Below are 9,150 nucleotides of genomic sequence, written 5' to 3'. Positions count from 1 at the left end.
TCACTTCTGTACTGTCCAATTTTAGCAAAATTCCTGCTAACTTAGTTTAACCAGAATTCTCCACCCTGGAAAGCTAATAGTCCTTGATATATGATCAGATTCCCTATCCTCCAACATCCCCCAGGGGATATCCAAACACCATGGCCTGTCTTCAGTGAGAATCCTGTGGGTCTGTTTAGCTAGAATCCCTCCCTTACTCATGATATTTTCTCTTAATTAATTTTCTATCCATTGCACACACACTCCTATTCTTTGGCTATAAATTCCTACTTTTTCTTGTTGTATTCAGTATTGAGCCCAAACTCTCTCCTTCACTGCAAGGCACATTACATTGGTCCCTACACCTATCCTGTAGGTGTAGCTTCCCTAAATAAAGTCTGCCTTATCATCTTCAACAAGTATCATGAATAATTTTTTTCTTTAATACTTCCTCCTTTCCTTCTTTCCTTTCATCTAACCTTCATTCAATCTTTACTTCCATCCTATCTTATTCTTATTTTTCTTTCTTCTTTCCTTTTTTTGTAATAATAAAATAATGTCTATTAAAGGTTTACTATGCATTGCTGTGTGAAACATATTGTTTTATTTTGTTTTGGTGATGAAGCATTTCTAAATTTATGTAAAAGATATAGCAGATATAAAGGAAGAAGTCCAAAGCAAAGAGTATATGTAAATTCACAAATTGATCCCCAGGATATTCATTCAATCTGGCAATAAATGTAAAATTCATAGTTTATTTGTGTACAATTCAGGCTAATTTCAAGGTTAAATGCTTCTCTAGGAAATTAGAATAAATAGCATTCATCAAAATTTATAAATGATTTCCTGTGAAGTTATATTAACTTAGAAACCTAAAGAGGAAAGGGACTTCAGAACTCATCTGTCTAGTCATAACTTCACTAGTCAAAACAAGGAAATCAATCATTTTATGTATTCATAAAGCAATTACTATTTGATGTGCAAGATATAAGGCACAAGGTGTGGTATAAATGTGAAACCACGTGATTACACAGTGGTGATATATCACATTGTATTAAGTAGGGACAATAGAATAAAAACAATGAAGGGCATTTTTTGTAATGTTTATTTTTGAGAGAGAACGAGCAAGGGAGGGGCAGAGAGAGAGGGGGATAGAGGATCCAAAGCAGGTTCTGATCTGATAGCAGAGAGACGAACACAGGGCTTGAACTCACAAATCATGATCATGACCTGAGCCAAAGTTGGATGCTTAACCAACTGAACCACCCAGACACCACATGAAGGGTGTTCCAACGTAAGACAGTATATGATAATCATCAAATAGTAATAGGAACAATTAAAAGGAAAAGGAGCTCTCTGTGGGTCAAGCTGTCAGGGAAACAGAAGTGAGATTGAATTAGAATTTTAAGAATTGCTAAGCTTTTGTTAATAATCTAAGTTAAAACATATTTTAGGTAAATGAAGAATATTCTTACATTCTTCTGTAAGCTATAAAATACCAAATTACCTGACCTCTCCATCACTACCATCATACATTAGTATGTGCATAATAGTATATTTAAAATTATAATATATGGGTCTCTGCCCCCACCCCTTTCTGACACAGAGCTCTACAAGGCTTGCAAATTCCTGAGGGATAAGAGCACTAGGAGTATCTTCTGTTCTAGTGAGGTAACTAGATGGGCTACAGGGTGGGGCTACCCTCCTTGAAGACCAAGCCATAATTAGAAGTTGGAATAGTCAACTTCCATCACCCTCACTTTTCTGGAGGAGAGTGAGGGGCTGGAAATGAAGTTAATGATCAATTATGTCTACATTATGAGACCTCCATAAACGTATCTGTCTTCATCTGGCTCTTCATTTATCCTTTATCATATCCTTTACTAAACTAGTTAAATGTAAGTAAGTGTTTGCCTGAGTTTTGTGAACTATTCTAACAATTAATTGAACCCAGGGAGAAGGATGTCATGGGAACCTCTGATTTATAGACAACTTGGAGAGAAGTTGTGGGCAATCTGGAGACCTACTATGTGTGATTGATATCTGAAGTGGGGGGCAGGCTTGTGGGACTGAGTCCTTAACCTGTGTGATCTGACAGTATCTCCAAGGTATTGTTGGAATTAAGTTGAAGTGTAGGAAACCCAGCTGCTGTTTCAGGCTTCTCGGGGTGGGGGACATACACCTGGCACCAGAAATGTTGTGAATATGCCAGTAGTGTGAGAGTAAATGAGAAACATGGAAGAAGAACTGGTTTTCTCTAGTGTGGTATACAAATTAAGGATATCTTCCCCTATTATTCAGCTCTCCCTAAAGCCAAACAAACTAAAACAAAGCTATTTTGCCCTCATTTATTCATCATCTCTCTCATCTTATCTCAATGAATTGCTTTTCCAAAACAATCTAGAGTGTTTATGTTCTGCCACATTTTTCTGTGAGTATTCATGTAGTTTATTTATTAACTGTTACTACTATTAATAGTTATAGTATTAGTAATACTAATTACTAACAGTAATAGTAATAGTAATACTATTACTACTGTATTCATGTAGTTTATTTATTATTGTACCTTTGATTGCATCAAGGTATGCTACACAATAAGAAAATGAACCTTCATAGTATTAAACATATGCTGAACTTTTATAGAATATATGTAAATTTTTATTTCATTAATTTGAGAAGAATTCTCTACCTGTGATTTTTTCCTTTCTTTAAATATTCTTTTATTTTAAGCAACAGTGTAAAATATTCTTTTATCTAATGATGACTTTAAGAATAGAATGTCACTAAACAAAAATTCACTGTCATAGAGCAGGCCAGTATTTTTTTTTAATATAGATTGTATATTTATAGTTTCTTGTCACCACAGAAATCTATATTGGACAAGTACCAAGTGTGTAATAAATACCTGACAAACAAAACTAAATATCTCTTAATAAAAAACTCATCAAATAAATGTCAAAAAAGCTGTTTTTTTTTTTGTTTTTTTTTTTGCCAGTGAATACTTATTTGTTGAATAATTAAGTAAAACCACTTCACCAAATAGTGGGGGTTACAATTAAAGTTCACTATCTGCAAAGTGGAACTGCCATATTTCTTTGGCTCCACATTTTGATTTCTTTCATTTCTGTAATCAGAGACCCAAACTGTCATCTGCAGTCTCTCAATTACTCCCATTTACCTCCCCACACTTCACCTTGAAGCCAAATTTAATAACTAAGCTTTAAAATCTGAAAGCTGGGGCAGGCCTTATCTTTAGCAACATGAATAATGTCACAATTTTCAAAAAAGAAAATGCCCTCAATTCATACAGCAAGATTAAATTATATATTTACTCTGGGTTCTGGGCATAGAAAATGTCAATGGGCTATTCCAAATCATCTTTATTAGCCATGATATAAAGATGTCATCAGGTATCATGTATTATTGATGTCTTTATTGTTTTCTTTTCATACTATGATCAATAACAGGAGTATAAAATTTCCTGCCAGTTACTTGGTCATCTTGTAGCCTTATGGGATAACATAGAAAACTCAAGAAGATTTGCAATTGAAACATTATTTACAGGAATGCATCCTTTAGATGCTGAGCTAATACAGTACTCATCTTGATTTACTAATGAGGTAAAGTCAGTGAAAGAGTAATAGCAAATATGCACTCAGAGTATATTTCCATCGCTTTCCTTTTCCCTTGGCTCATCATTTTATTACTGAATTGGATGGCAAAAACTAAATAGCCTTTGAGCCCACATCAGCAATTCTATAGCTACTCAAAATATATGTTGTCTTGCTATTATTTTATTTTAGATCATAACCTTTTTTAGTTTCTGAAATAAATTTGAGATTATCTCAGTGTTGATCATTCAAAGTAGGTGAATTTTCCCTACTTTGAAAGAACAGAGTGTCCTAGAAACATAGGGTCAAATCACAGAGCACACAGATAAACAAGAGTTTCCCGGGCCAGTCATAATTTATTACTTTGAAAAGTATTGTGTCTTATTAAGACTCCTTTAGTTACCTATTAGAGAACATAGTGAAGCTGGCTTAAACCAAAACCACAAGAGTTATTAGATTAGCAGAGAGCTACTTTCTGGAATATAAGGGCAGGAATGAGTCTTTCCTCCAGATAGATGTAAAGTAATCAGAAACATTGGAGGTATTTTCTCTCTGCTTTTTGACTTCTTTCTTTTTTCTTTCTACACATTATGATTGCACTATTATGCTTCTTGGTGATCCTAACAAAATGTTGCCAGTACAACACTCCTGAGTTTATATACTGTGTGTATATAAATATATTCATAAACCTTGGATTATGAGTAACTTGTTCTGTGACTGTTCTGCAAGATGAGCAAACATTTCTAAGAAAATTTAACTTGATAAATGAACAATGTCTTGCAATCTGAGTAGTATGTGACAACAAATGTCACATGATCACAACTGAGTCAATGGTTCTTGAAATTCTCTTTGATATACAAGTGCTATGGATTACAAGCATGTTTCCGGAATGAATTATGCTCGCATACCAAGGTTTTACTGTATATATACTGTATAAATACAGTATATATGCAGTATACACACACACACACACACACACACACACATGCACATATATGTATAATATAAATATGCCTTAGTGCCAAACATACAGAAACCAACTAGCCGATTTCTTATCTGTGTTTAAATGTTGCAATACAAGTGCTATTATGAATATATCTGCCTTTTCAAAATCATCAGGTTTAACTTATTTGAAAGTAACTTATTTGGCATTTTTGCATTTATGATATTCAGGGATTTGGTATTTTGATTCATGTAACTTTTAAAAAAAATTTTAATGAGTATTTTTGAGAGAGACAGAGATAGAGCATGAATTGGGGAGGGGCAGAGAGAGAGGAAGACACCGAATCTGAAACAGGCTCCAGGGTCTGAGCTGTCAGTACAGATCCCTACACAGGGTTCAAACTCACGGACTGTGAGATCATGACCTGAGCTGAAGTCAGATGCCCAACCGACTGAGCCACTCAAGCGTCCTGATTCATGTAACTTTTAAATAGTAAAATAATTGTAAAGAAAATGAGACAAATACTTGAATTGTTACTAGTTTGTTGGGCAAAGTACTTGAATAATGTGTGTATTTAATATGCCTACATTTCTGTGTGTATGGAGCTTATATTGGTGAGAATGTAAGACCCATTAATTTCTCCAGAAATAGTATTAAAGTATTCTTTGTTAACATGATGTTTGTTATATTGACTACTATGTAACTAAAATGAGTACAACTCTGTGCATTTGATTAAAGATATAATCTTTATATCTTTATAAACTAGCACAGTTCATATAGTTTTTAAATAACGTGTAGTAAAAACTTTTGGAGTCTCAAGTCCTATACACAGAAGAGTGTTACACATTCTTCTATTGATCCACAAACTCTCTTGAATTAGTGTATGTTTAATTATTACAACAATAGAAATCATGAATTATAGCTATAAACTGGTTGATGTTTTGGCATTTACTAATTTAAAATCTGCTTGGGTTGTTCAGTATAAATCTTAATATAGAGAAAGTCAGACTTCAAGATCTGTCAAAAAAAAGTTCAAGTTCTTTCACAGTTAAAATGCTACTTTAATTATTGTGAAGAAAATAAGACACATGTGCAGAAAGCCCTTAGAAGAACCGAAGCATTCACCTCTAGCTGATCTCTAGTCTCAATGCAAGTGGAAAATGAAGACTAAGGCAGAATTTTATTTTCTTAAATTTTTTTTAATGTCTATTTATTTTTGAGAGAGAGAGACAGAGTGTGAGTGGGTAAGGGACAGAAAGAGAGGGAGACACAGAATGTGAAGCAGGCTCCAGTCTCTGAGCTATCAGCACAGGACTCAACACGGGGCTCAAACCCACAGGCCATGACATCATGACCTGAGCAGAAGTTGGATGCTTAACCTACTGAGCCATGCAGATGCCTCTAAGGCAGAGTTTAATGAGCATGGCTAAGTGTTGAAGGAGTGTCCCAACATAGAGCCAATCTGCAAAAACTCTTACCTTTGCTTTCATTTATTTTGCAATAGGTATTCAAAGAAATCTCTGTCAAACTTTTTGTGTATGTGTTCTCTCTCTCTTTTCCTCTCTGTCTCAGCTCTTCAAGTACAAGAAAAGATCTGTGAAAACACAGGCTGAACACAAAGCTAAAGGAATAGATACTTCAGAGACCATGCATTGAAATGAATACAGACTTTACAAAAATACTTTATGAAATTGGGACACTTGGGTGGCTCAGTCAGTTGAGAATCCAACTTTGGCTCAGGTCATGATCTCACAGTTGTGGGTTCGAGCCCCACATCAGGCTCTGCATTGACAGTTCAAAGCCTGTAACCTGCTTCACATTCTGTGTCTCTCTGCCCCCCACCCACTTGTGCACGTGCTTTCTCTGAAAAATAAATACATAAACATTAAAAAAATTCTTTATGAAAATTACTTAACAAGGAAACAGCCATAGCCTACAGCAAACAACAAAAAAAACACTGAAGAAGAGGAGAATATGATTTCTAGAGTCTCCATATTAAAATACTCAAATTTCTAGTTTAAACAAAAAATATGAATAATGAAGAATGAAGAATATATGGCCCATATACAGAAGAAACTGTTCCTGAAGGAAGATAGATCAGAATTATTATACAAAAACGTTAAATCAATGTCTTAAATATGTTCAAAGAGCTAAGGAGATCCTAGATAAAGATGTATAGGCAACCAGAAGGAAAATGTATGATCAAATAGAGAACATCAATAAAGAGAAAGCAAACCAAATAGAATTTCTGGGCCTTAAAAGTTTGACAAATGAAATTCACTACTAGAGGATTTCAATAGCCAATGTGAGCAGACAGAAGAAAGAATCAGTGACTTGATGATGGTGAATTGAAATTATCTGGTCTTGGGAACAGAAAGAAAATATAAAAATGATGAATAAAGACTTGTGAGATACTGTTAGTGAACCAAGAGTAGCATAATCACAATCCCAGAAGGAAAGAAGAGAAAGAGTAGGGTAGAAAGAATATTCCAAGAAATGACTAAGATATGATCAAAGACATGTATCTATTCTTTCAGGAAGCTAAATGAAATCCAAAAAGGATAAATACAAAGAGATCCATGACAAGGTACATTATAATCAAATTATTGACGGTCAAGGACAAAAGAAGAAGCAGTGTGAGAACAGTGACTCATCATGTACTGGGGTGGGGGATGGGGCGTGGGGGGGTGGGTGGAATCCTTAATAAGATTAAGTGCAGATTTCTCATCAGAAGCCATGGAGGCTAGGAAGGAGTGGGATGGAATGTTTAAAGTGTTGAAAGAAAAGTAGGAAAAAAGAACTGTCAAGAATTCTGTATGTGGCCAAACTATCCTTCAAAAATGAAGATGAAATTAAGACATCCAGATTAAAGAAAAAAAAAAAAAAAAAGCTAAAGGAATTCCTTGCAAGTAGTCCTGTCCTACAAGAAATGCTAAAGTTTGTCCTTCAGACTTAAACGAAAGGATAATAGACAGTAATTTGAAGCCATATAAAGAAATAAAGAACTCTGGTAAATGTAACTACATAATAAATATAAAGACTGGTATTATTGTGTTTTTGGTTTGTAACTGTTTTCTTTATTTTCTACATAATGTAAATGATAAATACATAAACTAATGTTATAAATCTATGATAATGTGAAAGTAATATATAAAGATGTAATTTGTGACAGCAACAGCATAAAGAGGTATGTGCACAAGGTCATGGGTAAATATTAAATACATATTACCAAGTTCAAGAAGGCAATCTGAAAAGCCTTCTGTATGACTCCAAATATATGACATCTTGGAAAAGGCAAAACTATTGAGACAAGAAAAAGGATCAGTGGTTGCTAGGTGTTAGGGAGGAGAGAAGGATAAATTAGTGGAGCATAAAACATTTTTATGCAGTGGAACTACTCTGTACAATATTATAATGTTAGGTACTTGTCATTATACATTTATCAAAACTCATAGAGATACAACACCAGGAGAGAACTCTAATGTAAACTATGGATTTTGGGTGATGGTGATATGACAGTATGGGTTGATAAATTGTGACAGTATGGGTTGATAAATTGTTCTGGTGGGGGATTTTGACAGTGGGAGAGCCTGCATCTATGTGGACAACCGGGACAATGGGAAATCTCTACACCTTCTGCTCAATTTTGCTATGAACTTAAAACTGCCCTAAAATACAAAGTCTATTAAAAAATGTATGACAGAAAGCCAAAACAATGTTTTAAAAAATTGAACTAAAACTACAGAGGCAAATAATGATTATATTTTAATAAGAGATTTGTCACTTGTTTTTGGTAGCAAAAAGTGAGGGATTTCATGGAGGCCAAGGTAAAGGAGAAGAAACCACACAGAGCAAATAAAAATCTCTCACAGAAAAAGATGATGTCTTATATTCACCCCAGGGCAACCAAGTGAAAGCATATAATGCAGCCTCCCTGGTTTCAATTCTGAAGGCCAAATATAGATATCCCATTGGGAGAGAAATGAAACAATCTCGCCTTGCCCTGCTGTGAGCCTTCTCTCTGTAAAACCAACATCAAGTTGTAATTAGAAGTACCCTAGGTTGGATGACTTTGAAAATAGGGCCCTTCTTCCATAGCAACACAAAAGGCACTCTTTCCATGAGTATACCTTGGAAATAGCATATTCTCAATAAGCACCACAGCAACATGCACCCTATCCTTGTATCCAAGAAATCAAATAGTTTCTAAGTGGTTGCTAACAAGCCAGCAGTAATTTTTATTTTTGTCTAACATCATGTAAGAGTGGAGGGATTTGAAGGTATAACCTTTGGTGTTTACAACAACGATTTCTTTTCTAGATATAAGTGCTTACTTGGTCATTATAATAGCAGTATGCTTAAGAAAATGTAAAAATACATAAGGAAAAAGCTGACAGTTCTCTTTCTCTTAGATTTACACAGCTGGTTCTTAGAGCAGCAGTGGACCTCTTGCATCAATTTGAAAGTTGATTTCAATCAACATTGATTGCCCAGTCTGGACCATTAAGCGCATAAGCTGATTTCAGAGAAATGAAATATGATGGATGTAGAAATCAGAGTGGGAAAACTCAAGAACAACAGGAAGAAATCAAGGGTCCTAAAGTAAACAAACCCATT

The 9,150-nt window shown here is 34.6% G+C and overlaps 1 long non-coding RNA gene across 3 annotated transcripts in view; it reads left to right on the top strand.

The window, feature by feature from the left end:
• Positions 1-9,150, top strand: part of LOC147584247 (uncharacterized) — a 312,889-nt gene that overhangs the window by 96,322 nt on the left and 207,417 nt on the right. Inside the window, exon 6 of one of the 3 annotated variants that reach the window (XR_015245297.1) lies at positions 8,946-9,135. The exons of the other annotated variants lie outside the window; for them this stretch is intronic. This is a non-coding gene — a long non-coding RNA (uncharacterized LOC147584247). The remainder of the gene's footprint in view (positions 1-8,945; positions 9,136-9,150) is intronic. 3 annotated transcript variants of the gene reach the window in all.

The sequence above is a fragment of the Puma concolor genome, chromosome A1 (assembly GCF_028749965.1).
Source record: "Puma concolor isolate L17-30 chromosome A1, mPumCon1.1.hap2, whole genome shotgun sequence".
Lineage (NCBI taxonomy): Eukaryota > Metazoa > Chordata > Mammalia > Carnivora > Felidae > Puma > Puma concolor.
This window is presented reverse-complemented; position numbering and strand designations above follow the sequence as displayed.